This window comes from Protopterus annectens, chromosome 2.part1, assembly GCF_019279795.1.
Source record: "Protopterus annectens isolate FY-2018-M chromosome 2.part1, PAN1.0, whole genome shotgun sequence".
In the NCBI taxonomy this organism is placed as follows: Eukaryota; Metazoa; Chordata; order Ceratodontiformes; family Protopteridae; genus Protopterus; species Protopterus annectens.
In genome coordinates this window covers 1,007,968,348-1,007,985,275 of record NC_056729.1, presented here as the reverse complement: position 1 = coordinate 1,007,985,275, position 16,928 = coordinate 1,007,968,348, and the positions used below count along the sequence as shown (strand labels likewise).

Sequence of the window (16,928 nt, the reverse complement as noted above, 5' to 3'; positions counted from 1 at the left end):
CTGCAAGAAAGGCCCAGCCAACCTAAAGTATTCACTATGTAAAATCTTTAAATATCATGTAGTGGAGTCCTATGGGATATATGCAAATAAACCCATTAAAGACATACCAGTGTTAAAGCTGCATGGCTTCTAAACACCCACAACTTTTTACTTTACATCTTTATGGGTACATTCATGCCAACAGAGTCAAACCCCACTATTAGCTGTAGACATGCTATGTTTTAATCTTTTTTTGACCTCATCAGTGCAACATACGTTGACTGTCTAGCTATATTTTAGAAACACAAAGCTAATCAAGCCTGATTTTGTTTGCATATATCCCAATGGTCTTCCACTACAAGAGGCTTAAGGTACTACACACTAAAGGCTCTAAGCTTGGCTGTGCCTTTCTTGCAGTTGTTCATGAAATGAAAATGGAAATATTGTTCAGCTATCTGGTAAATCTCTATTTCCTACTAGACACGTTTTGCTTTCATTAATTTCAGTATTTTTCAATACCAATGGTAATTGTAAATCATAGTTTATTGGCTAGTCCCTATTGTAATACATGGGTGTCAGTGGGAGATTTGGCAATAACCCCCAGTTTGCAGTCATCTACAAACTTAATCAAAGGTCCCAGGTCCTGGGCTAGATAGAGATCAGAGAAGTAGATGGCAAAAAGAAGGGGTTGCAGTATGGAGCCCCAGGGCACATCACTAATCACCTTCATACTTTTTGAGAAGGTATGCAAGTTGGACATCTTACACCTTAACTATGCGAGTAGTTTTAGCCAGTTGACTATTAACTTCACCATATATTGACCTACTTTCAAGGCACTTAGCTTGCTTGTGATACCCGCATAGGGTACAGTGTCAAGGGTTTTGGCCAGATCCAAACATGTCAGCCTATGTGACAGTCGCAAAAAATAAGTTTTACTAAACAGATTAAGCCAGGATCTACTTTCTTGCACAGCAAAATTATGTGGGTCTAGCAATATAAAGTTATTGATACCATAGTCTGATGTCAGATATGATGCATTACATGACTGTGCTAATCTGACTATTCAAGCTGAGTATATAGTTTGCTGGGTCGGTGGCAAGGTTGGCCTTGTGTTGGGGCATCACCACTGCAGTTCTTCAAACTTCAGAGACAAACCTTGAATCGCTCAGGTTAAACAATTTAAGGAGAGGCTCCACAAGGGCATGTCTGGCATTATTTATTATGCATCCAGGTAAATTATCAGGATCCCTGAAGTAGTATTTTTGGTTTTATAGAGCACTTTCAGTGCATGTTCCCTTGTGATATTAGAAAGTTTAAGGGATTTGGGAATTTCTGGAATTATAACAGTTGATGTAGTGCGATCCTACCTCGCCTACATTCGTAACAGATGGGCTCGGAGCAGAGAAACTGCTCCGACTCGGCCGATACACTAGTACTAAGTCTCTGGCTGGGCCAACCCCTCTATCCCAGGATGCACCACACCTAAGCCTCCAGATCTAGTTTGCCGCTTCTAAAGATAAGACGTGGTCTCGAGTTGACTGTGGCTAAGTACCCTATTTTTTAGTCAAATTTTTGGCTTTTTGTGGATTTTTTCTTAATTGACCAAAAACAGCTATTTTCTTAGCTATCTTGTTGTCTGACTGTGTATTGGTCGTTTTAGGATAAAGTTTGTTTTCTGTGGTAAATTTCAGGTGTTTGGTGGGCTAGGCCCATTTTAACTTAGAGGGCCTTAGCCCTACCTTTAGAGTGTTTAAGTTAGAACTCTACCCCCTTTCCGTTCCTGAGTATGTCTGGGAAAGAGCATAAGCCTTCTGGCTTTAAGAAATGTACCAAATGTGGATACAAAATGTCCATCACAGATGGCCATGACATCTGTGTTTACTGTTTAGGGGCAAAGCACTTGCAAGAGTCCTGCAGTGTTTGCCATGCCTTCTCCTCGAGGGTCCTCCAGGAGAGAAAAAATAAACTGATTTTAAAAGGACTACTCAGACCTTCCTTTGAAGAGGCTATTCTACCTTCAAAGCCTCATGCTAAGAAGAAGAGGTCGTCTGCTCCGACCAGTCTGTCGGATCCACCGGCCAAAAGAGGAAAATCTAGGTCTTCATCTTTGGTGCCATTGTCCTCGGAGCAGACAGATGACAGACCAAGTTCTGCTTCCCCTTCCACGGGCTTCGGAGCCGATGGAAAGGGGTTCGAAATTGGGATCTCCTCCCTCGGCTCCTATGGCTTTGGAGCCGAATGAGAGCGGGTCGGCTCAGAGATTGTTTTCTTCGGTTCCTACTTCATCGGCTCCGGGGGAGGTTTCGGTGTTTCTTGAGTCTGCCTCTGCTCCGATGTTGTTGGAGCCGATTCGGAGCCGAACACCTACGGTGATTTTGGAGCCCATGGAGACAGTTTGTTGAGCCCCCTCTGTTTTCTCTAAATCCTCTAGGCTCTCTGATTCGGATCTGGACAGGGTTGTCCAGAGGCTCCTACAGTCACCTGTCTTTTCCAAATTGCTGTCGGCTCCAGCCCAGTCGGCTCTGGAGCCAGCCTTGCCTGTATCATTGCTTCCTCCTTCGACAACCTTAGGGTCGTCGGAGCCAGAGTTTACAGGACCTGGGGAAGTTGTCGGGTCAGTTCAGAGACCCACTTGCTAGTCCGTCGGCACAGACTTCTGCTCCGACCTTCTCGATACTTTCGACAGGCCCTGGTACTCGTGGCTCTTCGGTCGGGCCTGACGGGGAGTCATAGGGGCCTCTGGTCTCGGCTCTGAGTCTCCCTCTTGGTGCTTCGGCGGGAGGAGCCCCAACTCTGGTCAAGGCCTCGGAGGTGGGTCTTTCAGCAGAATCTGGTGGACCCTCCTTCGAGGCTAGGAGGAGTGCGCTGGCCAAGTCCCTAGTTACTTCTCCAGAATCTGTAGCTCCTTCCCTGGACACAGCGACTGGAGCCTCTGTTGCACCCCTGTCCTTGGACAGTGGGGCTCCCAGGCCTGAGGATACCCCCTTCTGTGGTCCCCTAGTTTCCGAAAGGCCTTCAGAGTCCTTGCCTGAAGAGACCCCTAGGAAAAAGAGGTGCAAGAAGAAACACGTGGACTCCCCAGACGATCATCTCAGACACCGATCAGGATGATGGGGAAGGGTCCCCTAAGTCGTCCTCTGACGATGTCTCATTCTCGGTATACTAGGGATCTTGAGATAAAGGGGCGACTGGCCTTCTAAGACCCCTTCTGCGGAAGAGTCAGTGTTCAAGGCCTTCGGAGCCTAGCCCTCAGCCTCCTGGGTATCCCCACCCTTCAACAAGTTACTGGACATTATTTGTCGAAGGGTGTGGGAACATCCTGATTCTGTGGAGCCTGTCCCCACTTGCCCCAATAAATTCTTGTCTGCACCCCCGGATAAGCAATTTCTCACTAAAGGAGTTCCGGTAGATGCTATGGTGGTGGCTTCGGCCACTCAACAGGATGTGGCGGAGGCTTCGACGTCTATCCATCCGCCTAACAAGAAATCTAGGAGCATGGATAGGTACGGGAAGCATACCCTATCTTCAGCGACCTTTACTCTGCGGTCAATGAATTATTTGTGCCATTTTACAAGACTACAAAGGGATCTCGTGAAGGAGTTGGGAGATACCCTTTCGGGTAATGTGCCTGAGGCGTTGGCTCAGTCTGTCAACGCCCAGCTGTCAACCCTGTCGTCCATCAACTCGTCCATGAGGCTCATTTCATATGCGGCCGAGGGGGCGGGTAGAGCAGTGAGTTTGGGCGTAGCCCTAAGGCGGCAGGCTTGGATGTGCTTGTGTCACTTTGCAGAGGCTTTCAAGACTTCATTCACAGACTCTCCCTTTGATGGGTCCTCCCTCTTTGGACCCAAGGTGAAGGACACCCTCACTAGATGCGAGCAGGAAGGCAAGACCTTGTCTGCCGTCAGGGCCAGTTTTTTGCTTCCCACGAGACCTTATTCCAAGGCTGAGGGGAGGAAAGATGTGGTTCAAGAAATTGCAAAGGTCTTTCCCTGCTCATCAAGGTGAACCCCCCTCCAGAGGCAGGGGAGGGGGGAATTATTCTGGAAGATGTCATCCTAGAGGCGGCGGAGGCCCCTGCAACACAGGAGATCGCGAATCCTTTCGCGGTTCATCCTTCCAACATCCCTGAGGGACGGCCCGACTGTGCGTCTCCGGAGCCAGTCGGGGGTCGATTTTCGGAGCACCTGAAAGCCATCACTCAGGATTAGTGGGTGCTCCGGATCATCGCCGGAGGTTACACCGTCCCTTTTATTCATCCTCCTCCCCCTCCCAGGAAAATCCCGGACGTTCCACCCAGTCAAAGGGTTCAAGCAGCCACAGAAGTAGTAAAGCTGCTGGAAAAAGGAGTCATCCAGCCAGTCCCCGAAGGCCAGGCCGGATTAGGGACCTACTCAAGATTATTTTTGGTGCCAAAAAGAACAGGGGACTTGAGACCTATTCTGGATCTCAGCCGTCTCAACCGCTTCGTAAAGAAGTCCAAGTTCCGGATGGTCACGCTACAATCCATCTTCCCTTTGCTGGAAGAGGGAGTCTGGATGTGATCCACTGATCTCAAGGACGCCCATTATCACATCAAGATAGACAAGGCGTCCAGGATTCATTTACGCTTCCGCCTGGGAACCAGTCACTACCAGTTTCGAGCCCTGCCCTTTGGTCTCACCACAGCCCCCAGGGTGTTTACCAAGTGCCTGGCAGTGGTAACGGCTCACCTGAGGCATCTTGGATTCCAGGTGTTTCCGTATCTAGACGACTGGCTCCTCACTGCTCCCACCAAACATCTGCTCACTCAGGCTGTGACTACTACCATCGAATTGGGTCAATTGCTAGGCATAACATTCAACTGGGAAAAGTCTGTATTGCTGCCATCACAGTGTGTTGCCTTTATATGCGCAGAGCTAGACTCTATAGAAATGCAAGCCTACCTCCCAACAGAAAGGATAAGGATTTTACAGAACCAAGTCAAGGACCTATTGCCCCATCGGAAAGCTCCGGCCAGGTTAGTCCTGCAACTCTTAGGATCCATGGTGGCCTCCATTCTATTAGTTGCGCTGGCAAGACTTCACATGCGGATTCTACAGTGGCTCCTATTGAGCCAATGGTCCTTCCAGGAACTCCCATTGTCTCACCCGATTATTGTCACGGACACGTGTCGCCGGGATCTGCACTGGTGGCTTCTCTCCTCCAACCTGAACGTGGGCAAATCCTTCTACCCTCCCTCTCCCATTGCCACAGTGACCACGGATGCCTCCCAGATAGGGTGGGGGGGGGCATTTTCTGAGCAGGACTGTCCAAGACACTTGGCAAGATCACGAGACTAGTCTACATATCAATGTCCTGGAAATGAGAGTGGTGCTTCTAGCGTTGCAGGCACTACACGGCTCTCCCACTGGGGACGATTGAGATTGTCAGACAATATGTCAGTGGTTTGGTACCTCAACAAACGGGGAGGAACCAGGCCTTACCCCCTTTGCAGAGAAGCCATGAGAGTGTGGGAATGGGTGATTGCTTCCCAGAGGTTTCTAGTGGCAATGCACATTCCCGGGAAATCCAATGTTATAGCAGACAGGCTGAGCAGGGACATCCTGATGCCCCACGAATGGTCCCTGAACGATCAAGTGGCGGATCGGATCTTCGTCCGGTGGGGTTTGCCTTGCTGCGACCTTTTCACCAGTCCCCTGAATGCGAAGTGCAACAACTACTTCTCCTTGATCCCTGCTCAAGTGGAAGAACCCAGAAATGTGCTGGTTCACAAATGGCCCTCCGGTCTGCTTTAAACCTTCCCTCCACTTCCTCTACTGCCCAGACTGATTCAGAAGGCGATCCGTCTGGGGAGCACCATAATCTTGATAGCCCCATTCTGGCCCAGTCAAGTGTGGTTTCCATTCCTGTGGAAGTATGCAGTGGACAGTCCCTGGATCCGATTCCGGACCTCCTGACTCAGTCGGGGCAGACCCATCCGTCCTTATGAACTCTCAAGCAGGCGGCTTGGCTCCTCCGCTTCCAACCTTAGTCAGGCAACGTGCTTTTTCGCCTGAGGTGGTTCGAATATTGTCTGAATCAGTCTGGGCAGTAGAGGAAGTGGAGGGAAGGCGTAAAGAGTATTTATTTTAGCAAATGGAAGAGATTTGCTCTTTGGGCCCGGCGGCATAACTTTGATCCTGAGCCCCCCCCCTCTCGGTTCTGGACTTTTTGGCTTTTCACCTTGATCCCCTGACAGCCCCTGTTTCCTCGGTTCTGGACTTTTTGGCTTTTCTTTTTACCCAAGGTTCTTCTGTTTCTACGCTGAAGGTACAGTTAGCAGCAATTTCCAATTACCATGTTGACTTTGACCCTTCACTCATGAGTCACAAATTGTGTAAGGCTTTTCTTAAAGGAGCGTGGTTCCTTCGTCCCCCTATATCGCATCCAGTTTTGCCATGGGATTTGAATGTGGTCCTTGGTGCCTTGACGTCCCCTCCATTCGAACCAGCAACAACTTGAGAAAAAATTCTTGTCATGGAAGACCGCATTTTTGGTAGCTATTACTTCGGCCAGAAGGGTTTCAGAACTTCAAGCCCTTTCTGCCAAGCCTCCTTATCTCATTTTCCATAAGGACAGAGTATCCCTGAGATTAAATCCACCTTTTCTTCCTAAGGTTTCTTCTGCTCTTTACCTTATACAATAGATTGAGCTTCCAGTCTTCTTTCCCGATTTTTCCAACGATGCAGAATACAGATTTCACCAGTTGGATGTGCATAGACAATTACGTTTCTATCTAGATGGGACGCAGCAGGACAGAAAATCAGATCAACTATTTATTGCCTTTGCAGATAACAAAATTGGCAAATCAGTCACTACAGCCATGATCGCCAGATGGATCAGGGATTGTGTGTCCATTTATTCATCAACAGGAAGGTCCCTTCCATTCCCAGTTAGAGCTCATTCTACTAGGGCCATGGCAACTTCAACAGCTTTCCACGCCAGACTGTGGATGAAATTTGTGCTGCTGCCACTTGGTCTTCTCCACACACCTTTGTTTCTCATTACAAATTAGATTTGGCGTCCAGAGGTCGGGCGTCTTTTGGTTCCACAGTGCTCAGGAGTGTGTTCCAGTGAGCCTCCCAGGATTTAGATGCTAGGGACGCGGCCCCATCTGTTATGAATGTAGGCGAGATAGGATCGCACTACATCTTTTAGTTATGTACTTACCATAACGATAGATGTATGCGATCCATCTCGCCTACATTCGTATATACCCCCCCTCCTGCCCCCTACCTGCAGGATTTGGAGGAAACGCTTTGTGGGGTTTCCACTGAAGGTCTTATTTCTTCTCTCTGGATCTCGTATCTCCGTGAGTTGGGTGCATGTGAGGGAGAGTTTGTGTGGGGCAAAGATTTGGGGGCTTAGGTGTGGTGCATCTTGGGATAGAGGGGTTGGCCCAGCCAATCAGAGACTTAGTACTAGTGTATCGGCCGAGTCGGAGCCGTTTCTTGGCTCCGAGCCCATCTGTTACGAATGTAGGCGAGATGGATCGCATACATCTACCGTTATGGTAAGTACATAACTAAAAGTTGCAGGGCTAAAGTTTCCACTACATTTGTCTGCTAGTTTATTTGCTAATTCTATGGAATCCCAGTGGATGGTGGTACAAAATAGTGAAATTAGCTTATAAAGCTAAGGATAATTAAAGTTATGTTCCCTACTAACCCTGATATCAGTAGCTTTTAATTCTTTACTGACATTTTTGATGTGATCTTTAAATATGTGAAATTGAAGATCTGTTGTAGAGTTTATTTAAGCTCCTGGGCCACCAGTGTGGTTTGTTTTCAAAATAAAAGTTATGTACTTAGATGATCGATCTGCGTTGTCCTAGGGACTCCAATCAACCTGGATCTGGCCTCAGCAACTTCAAACCTTCGAATCCAGGGCTCTGACTCCTCCCCTACCAACAATTCCCTCTCCACTGTCAAATTACCTCAGATGGAGTTTGCTCCATGTAAAGATGTACCTAATAAGTAACAATTTTTACAGTTAGATATAGGTCAATAAGAATGGAAGGATAACAATATCAAATGGATAGTATGCTAACCCAACCCGATGAGGTTAGAGACAAGTAAACTCCTGTAGATGCTACCTATTCTCCCAGGAGCTGTAGGTGCTCATTTGTAAGTGGGATCATGGGAGGGATAATGAACCAGACGAAAATAGGTCAACATGGATCTATACAAGTACATAACTTTCGTATCTGATGTCCACTTTCACCTGATTTAACCTTTGGGACAGAATCCCTAGCTACACGAGTTCCCCATGAACTTATGGAAGGATGTTCCTGAAAACAGCAGAAACAAACGAGAAAGGAGTTATGGACTGTACATCCACAGTTTAATGTGCAACACAAAAGTATGCACTGCAGACCATGTAGCTGCTGCACAAATATCAACTGAAAATTGGTGTTGAAAAACTGCAGAAGTTGCCACTGTTCATGTGCAATGAGCTGTCAGGGTTTAGACCCAATTTTTCATAAACAAAAGGACATACAGTTTAATAGCCATCTTGAAAGAATGACTTAGGAAAGAAACTCCTTTTCCCAGCTTAGATTTAGAAAATGCAATGAATAACTGGTCTGATTTTCTGATGTTCTTAGCTTTACGCATATAAAATTTAAGTTGTCTATGAACGTCAATTAAATGCAATGCATATGCTTCTTTATTAACAGTAATTTCAGAGAATACAGGGAAATTGATAGTATGATTTATGTTGGACTCTGATGCCACCTTAGGAATGAAAGGTGGATTTGGTTTTAGAAAAAACGTGTCCTTATGAAAAAGCTTGAAGCTCTGAAATCCTCTTGGCAGCAGACCTAGCTGCTATCAAAATGACCATTTTCCATGTCAAAATCTTAACATTCGCTAAACTCGCTGGTCCAAAGGGGACTATGATTGCCTGAAGCATTACTGTGATGTCCCATGGAGGAACAGGATCTCTAATTGAAGGGTGAAGAAAAGTTCCTTTAAGGAAAGCCTTCGACATCTTTAACATAGCTATAGGAGTCTTGTTATGCCTATGTGAAAATTGGAAATGGCTGCCAGTTGAACTTTGATTGTTGAAAAACTAGATCCTTTTTGAAATACTTTAGACAGGAATTCTAGAATAGAGGGACCAGGAGCTGAGAGAGTCCAAACCTTTCCCCATAGCACAGAAAGAAAATATTTTCCATTTACTTTGATACACCCTTCTAGTGCTAGATTTTTGCGAAGGAGAAAGAATATGGACATTTTCTGTAAGCCTGGCATCCCTGGTCATTGTTAGAACTGGAATAACCATGTGGTTAATTTCAGGAAGTCTAGGTCTAGGAGAGGTTGCCCAGAAAGACAGGTTCCTGTAAGCCAGAATCCAGGGTGGACTGAGCAGTTGAGACCAAAGATATAGGAACCAAACCAATCGAGGTCAGTATGGTGCAATAAGGATCACCTTTGTCCATGACCCTTCTAGCTTTCAGAATGAATTTCGTAATTAAAAACTAAGGGAATGCATAAAGGAGACCCAGAGGCCAACTGTAAAACAGAGCATCCCTCAGTGAATGAGGCTGTGGATGATCAGGGCAAAGTAATCGCTGCATTTGTTATTCAAGTAGCAGGCAAACAGACAGTTGGCTCCAGTGACTGAAGATTTAATTCGCCACTAAGTATTGAAGCACCACTTGTGAGCCAAGAGAATACACCTGCTCAGTTTGTCAACTAGTACACTGTAAATCCCCAGGATATGCATTGGTATCAGAAAGCAAAGGGAAGTATCACCCACTCCCAAACTCTCATGACCTCTCAACACAATGGGCAAGATTTGGTTACCCCCCCCCCCCCCATTTGTTGTTGTACCAAACCACTGATATGTTTTCTGCCTGGATTGCAATCACACTCACTGGAACAGAGTCTTGAAATGCCTGCAACGCCAAAATGACTGTTCTCACTTCCAGAACACCGACGAAGATTGGTCTCCAAGGATGTCCATGTACCTTGAACATCTTCCCTCTCAAAATGCCCCCCACCTTAAAAGGGAAGAGTCTGTGATAATTACGACCATAGGGGAGACTGGAGAAAAGGGATGACCTGTTAAATACAGATGTGATTCACCATTTTATATGGGTTTTGCAAACTGAAGTTAATTTGATTGGGGTGTTGAGAGGTGATAAAGTTGAGACCACTGGACTGATAGGGCCCACTGCCAGAACCCTCATCCCTTATATGGAATCTGGACAAACAAACAAGAATGATGGCTGAAGCCATCATCCCTAGAAGTTTTAGGATTAAGCATGGAGGGGATGGACTGTCCAGTATTTGTGATGCTACCTGGAGGACTGGGTGAATCTTTCGTGGAGGTAATGTGGCTATCAGAGATGTGGTGTTTTAGGTGGCATCCGATAAATTCTAAATCAAGTTGGTCTTCTGTTTGTTCACTTTAATCCACAGAAGGTGTAGTAGATGAAGTAAGAGGTCCCTTTGGAAAACTAGCAGATCCTTGGTCGGATGGGGAGAAGCCAATCATCTAAGTATGGGAACACCTGAAACCCTGCAGTGCGAGGTAGACCGTTACTGCTGCCATACATTTGGTAAACACCCTGGGGGGTTGTGCTGAGTCCACAGGGCAAAGCTCTAACTTGAATTTCTCCCAATTTGAAATGGAGAAATCTCCTGGAGAGTCTGTGCATCTCCACATAGTAAGAAGCATCCTGGAGCTTGATGAATTATATTGCGTCTTCCTTTTTAATTAGTGACAAAATGAAATAAACCATGACAATTTGGAATTGTTTGTTTCATATACTGGTTTAAATAACTTAAGTCCATTATTGACCTTGGGTCCAGTTTTTTTTTGGAACTGAAAAGAACCTGGAGTAGACACTAGATCCTATCTGGCTTGGTGGGATCTGCTGGATGACTTCCAACAGTTTGCCTACTTCTACTGTTGCGGATTCCAAATTATTGGGTGGCACTAAGGGAATCCTTGATTTTGCCCGAGGCATTGTTAGAAATAATAATAACCAGAGGACAGTCCATCCTAATACACAAGAATCTGAAGTGATGGCCCACCATGTTTGAATGTGAAGGTATAGGCTACCCTAGACTGCCTCCAGAGTGTGGCAGCTGGGCAACCCCTTAGGAGCACTGGAAGGATTTCTCAGAAAATGGTCTATGAAATCCTTGGTTTTATGGTCTGCTTCTGCTTCTTGGATGACCGTCCACTGAAATGCCTCCTCCTCTGCTGCAGGGAGGTCTGTCCAGAGTAAGACCTTGTGATTTTCTGTACCGCATTTTCTTCCCTCCTCTGATTCCTGGAGAAGGTTCTCTGAGGAGTGGAGAAACAGATTCCAATGGTAGAAAGTCTTATTGTCTTCATTTGCTTTCCATTAGTGTCCTTAACTTTTGGACCAAACAATGTAGTATCAAAAGAAACATTGATATATATATTAAAGCCCTCTGCAAAATCACAAAATTGCATCCAGGGATGGTGGCTTAAGGCTATACTGGTACCTGCTTGTTCTGGCTGTTCCATTAACTGCACTTGAAAGCAGACACAGAGACATTCAAAACAGAAGATAACATAGAAAGTTGGGATTCCACTGTCCTCTGGATAGTCACTGGCAAATTACCTGTAACAGAGCTGCTAACTTCTCTGGTCAGTTCTCTTTGGAACTAAATAATGACTATGAAGTTGAGCACTCTCAGGGAAGACGTTGCTGAAGCATGTTTTCCAAATTTCTCCAAGGCCCTGGACTCCCTGTTAGGGGGATGGGCATAACCTCTCCCCTAACAATTCCTTCTTTGTAGTAGCCACTACAATCATGACCTTTACTTCAGTGAGGTCTATCTTTCTGCACTGCTAGAATGTTATCAGATTTCTTTGGTATAGGCTCTGCTGTATATGTCTCCTTTCAGACTCGCTGCTCCACTAGATCAACAAGGGTGGCAGGGGGAGAACCATCCAAGATAGTGGAAGAGCCAGCTCCAAAAAGCCTCCAGGAACATGTATTCTTTTAGGGAAGGTGCATCAGTGGACTACCCTCCTTTATGTTTGACCAGTACACATCTCCAAAGAGGGATTTTGGGGATCCTTCCCCTTCTTACAAACCTCAAACAGATTCTTATGAATCGATGAATCCAACTGCTTCAGTTTGCATGTCTGCTTTCTATGTACCTGTAATAGTGGAATATCTGGTGATAGGTCTCAGACTAAGAACTCAGAGTACATCGCAAAAACTTTTGAAGAAGGCCTATGCCTGTCAACGACTGTCTACAAGGAGTGGATTCTAGAGCAGAATATGTCTAAGGTCAGATCAGATCCAAAAAAGGATGGTGGCACCTCCTCTCTCGAATATGACAGGACCTGATGGAAAACCTTGAAGGCTGAGGAAGAAAAAAGAGAAGAGGAAGTCTCTCTAAAAACTGGTACAGAGAGGGACAGACCCCCCCCCCCGATACCCCAATCCTCACTGGCTCCGAGGCAGATATTGGAGCTGAACTATCAAAAGCAGAAACTCCAAGAGGAAGGGATGGCTACGACAACTTTGGAGTTGAACCCTCTCTCAGGATATCAGCTCAGACCAACTCAATTAGAGAGGCTCACAGTTGAGACTGGGTTGTAGTCGGTGCTGAAGTGGATGGCACTACCAGCATCAACAAAAATGCTCCAGAGACTTTTAGATATCAGGGCTTCAGTTTTGAAGGACGGACCTGCAACTGAGTCAAACAGGGAATGGTCGATGATGTTCCTGACACTTAGGACACAGCCTTGAGGACCCAAAACTAACTATGTCTGAAGGAATTTCTGTATCTTCCTGTCAACATCAGCTTCACTGAAACCCCTGGTAGAATGGAAAGACCTGGAAGTAGTAATTGACAAATCCCTAGATCACTGTTGCACAATAGGGGAATGGAGCTGAGAACTGATCAGATCCAGAGTGAAAAGCCTGGATGGAGATGGAGAGTGGATCCAATGCTTCAAGATCTAAAACCTTCAGTATTTTTTACACTGGATCCACTGAGCCTGTGGGATCGAAGGACTATTTTCTGGCTTTCCCAATGCTCTTGTCAGTAGTCTTGTCTTTAGTGGGCTACTTCGACTTTGGACCTTTCCTTATCTCTTTATCCTTCTCTTTCTACCTCTGATTCAAAGATATGGAAGAGACTACTGAAGACCCTGATGTAGAAGGAAGGAGTCCCTTTAAAATTAATTGGTCTCTTCTGTTTTGAAGAGCTTTATGGCCAAGAGACGCAAAGGATTCGCATTCAGTATCAAAGTGCGACATTACTAAATATACAAACAGATAGTGGGGATCCTGTGGTAGGATTTTGTGGCCACATTTTGCACACTTCTTAAAACTTTTGTCTGACATTTTACAAATCTCAAGTAACAATACTTAACTTTAAATGTAAGCACAAAAAGCTAAAAATTAAAAAAAAAAAGTTATGTACTCACCATAACGTTTCATCAGAGTTGTTGCTCTTCATTTGTCTTCAATCTGTGGGGTACTGGGATCCAGCACAGATCCAACTCTGACATTTCCAGCATCTGATCTAAGCACCAAGCTCCTCCCTTACCCATAATGCCCCCATCTCCTTCCTTCAGACAGTTTTCTGTCCAACAAAGCATCCCAATCTGACACAAAACTTTGTCCCATAACAAGGGTCTCCATAAGGAAGAAGAGAAGAACAAGGACATACCCATGTGGTGACTATCTCTTCTGGCCAAAGCACCACGCAGCCTACATAAGGTAGGGGAGAAGGAGGGAAGGATGGCTGAAGACAAATGAAGAGCAATAACTCAGATGGAACATTATGGTGAGTACATAACTTCTTTATCTGAAGTTGTTGTCTTCATTTGCTCTTCAACCTGTGTGACAGAGTCCCCAGCTACTAAACACCTGGGAGGCACTCATGGAAGGATATTTCAGAGCACGGCAGAGCCAAAGGAAGCCCCATTCCTGGACAAGATGTCCAACTTGCAATGCGAGATGAAAGTATGTGAAGAAGCCCAAGTAGCCACAGATCAAATGACATCTAAAGACACGCTGGACCAAAAGGCAGCTGAATTAGCCACAGATCTTGTGGCGTGCACCTTCACCTGAGCTGGCAGGGATAAACCTCTAGCCAAATATGCCAGGGAAATACACTGGAAAATCCAACTAGCAATGGTGACCTTCAACACCAATTTCCCTAAAAAGGGCTTAGAATAAGAGATAAAAAGTTGGTCAGACTTGCAAAAGATTTAGTCTTATCCATGTAAAAACTTAACTGTCTATGCGCATCCAACAAGTGCAATTTGTACTCACCCTTATTCTGAAAATTTGGGAAGAAAACCGGGAGATTAATCACCTGATTAATGTTGGATTCCGAAGCCACTTTAAGAAGAAAGGATGGATTAGTACACAAGAAAAGCCTGTCCTTATCAAAAATCAAATACAGAGGCTTGACTGAGTGCTTGAAGCACCAAAACTCTTTTGGCGGATGTAATAGCAACCAAGAAAGCAGTCTTCTAGGACAGGAATTGTAGATCTACTGAGGCTGCAGGCTCAAAGGAGGGAGAAACTATGACTTGCAGAACTAGCGTGAGATCCCAAGGAGGTGTTGGGTCCTTAATGGATGGCTGAAGTAAAAAGGTGCCTTTCAAAAAGGCTTTACGAAGCTTAGAAGCCAGAGAAGCCATATCATAGTCTACGTGAAAATTAGATATAGCTGCCAGTTGGACTTTGACAGTAGAAAAACTGGCACATTTATGAAAGGTACTTTCTAAAAATTCTAAAACCGCCAGAACCGGAGCAGTGAAGGGGGCTATGTCACGATGAGATGCCAAAATAGAAAAACTTGGACACTTGCTGGATAAACCTTCCTGGTAGAAGATTTATGAGCTGCAACCAAAATATTTTTGACTGGTGAAGATAACCCAGGAGTCCTATTATGGGAAATAGAGCAGCCAAGCAGTGAGCTTCAGACTGACCAGGTCTAGATGGGGAATCCCTGAGTGATGAAAGATGAGATCCAGAATCAGATGCAACGTCCAGGGCGGACACACAACATGAGACCACAGAGAGGGGAATCAGACTTGGAGAGGCCAGAATGGGGCAATGAGGATGACTGAGATCCCCAGCCTGCGAGCTTTCTGAAGAAATTTCAGTATGAAGGGCAGAGGATATGCATACAGAAGACGAGAGGGCCAAGCATGAACCAGAGCGTCTCTGGGGGCTTCCACCTGGGGGGGGGGGGGATCAGAGCGGACAACTTGCTGCACTACGCATTGGAAGGAGAGACGAAGAGATCACAGCAAGGCTGACCCCACTTTCAAAAAATCTGCTTTGCTACTGAAGGATCACCCATTCCCACTCTCATGGCTTCATGACACAGGGGATAAGACCCGGTTCCCCCTGCTTGTTGATGTACCAGACCTACATACTCTGTCTGGATACAAATCGTCCCTAGGATAAGATGGGCATGAAGAGCTTGCAATGCTAGAAGCACTGTCCTCATCTCCAGGACGTTGATATGCAATAGTGTCTCATAGGGAGACCATGCGCCTTGGATTTTCCTTCTCAAGCAGTGCCCCTCCAGCCTAGTAGGGAGGTGTCCGTGGTCACAGTGGCCAAAGGTAGGCAGAAGAAAGGGGCGACCCCGTAGAAGATCCGGGGAATGAATCCACCACAGAAGTGAGTTTCTGCACACTGCAGATCAAATAGTGTGAGACAACAGAATATCTAGCAAGGACCATTGAACCACAAGAGTCCATTGAAGTATTCTCATGTGTAACCAGGCCATGGGCAAAAGTTATCGTGGCCGCCATGGACACCAACGCCCATAAAACCAATTCCGCCATTGGCAACTGAGCTTGAAGGATACATAGGACATGTAGTTTCAGACACTAGATTCTCTGAGGTTAGAAGAACTTGGTTTGAATAGTGTCCAATCGAGCTCCAATGAAGTCTAACACCTGAACCAGAGCCAGTAACGATTTGTTGAGATTGATGGTTATGCCCAACTGGTGGGATAAGTGAAGCAGAAATCCCTCGCTTGGCAGAGGTGATGCCTGGAAGGGGCAGCAGGGAGCCAATCGTCCAGGTAGGGGAAGACCTGGAATCCCTGTAGTCTCAGGTGAGCCGCTACCCATTGTCATCACTTTGGTGAACACCCTGGGGGCTGCGGTGAGACCAAATAGGAGCGCTCTGAACTGGTAATAACTTTCCCCCAGCCGGGAGCGCAGAAACCTCCCACAGCGCCTTTCCATCTTGAGGTGGTAGCAGGCGTCCTGAAGGTCGACCAAGCACATCCAATTATTCTCCTGCAGAAAGGGCAGGATAGACTGAAAAGTGACCATCCTGAATTCTGTCTTGGCAACTGACAGATTTAAGGAGGAGAACATGGAATAAATGCCTAATCTGGACTGGTCTGGGGGGATGGGTTGATGACTTGCTTTTCTAGCAGCTTTGCAACTTCCAGTGCTGCTTCCTCCCTTTGTGTGTTTGGAACGTCCATGAGGTGTTTGGGCGGGAGAGGTGGTTGAATGAATGGGATTAAATAGCCTCTAGATATGATTTGCAATACCCAATGATCATCCGTGATAGACTTCCAGGCCATTGGGTACAGCGAGAGGCACCCCCGAACTGCCTCCAGAGCCAAGCAGCTGGGCTACCCTTCAGGGTTGCTGCGTAGGTCTGTCTGAGAAAGGATCTCAAGACCCTTGATTCCTTGGATCCCCTCTGCCTCAGGGGTGGCATCTATCAAATCCCCCTCTGCCTCTGGGGGAAGACGAGTCCTGAGCATCCTGGGGTAGCTCTGAGATTTCCAGAACCACATCTTGGCCCCCGCTGATTCCTTGAAAAGTTTAGTTGAGGGGCCAAAAAGTGGAGCCTGATGGCAGACAAGGGTCTTCCAGTCTTTCTCACTCTGGACGAGTGTCGCATACTGAATTTGTCGCATACTGAATTC

General features: G+C 46.2%; 1 protein-coding gene across 1 annotated transcript in view; it reads right to left on the bottom strand.

The window, feature by feature from the left end:
- WDR1 (WD repeat domain 1) overlaps window positions 1-16,928 on the bottom strand; it is a 549,035-nt gene that overhangs the window by 1,211 nt on the left and 530,896 nt on the right. The gene's annotated exons all lie outside the window — the stretch shown is intronic.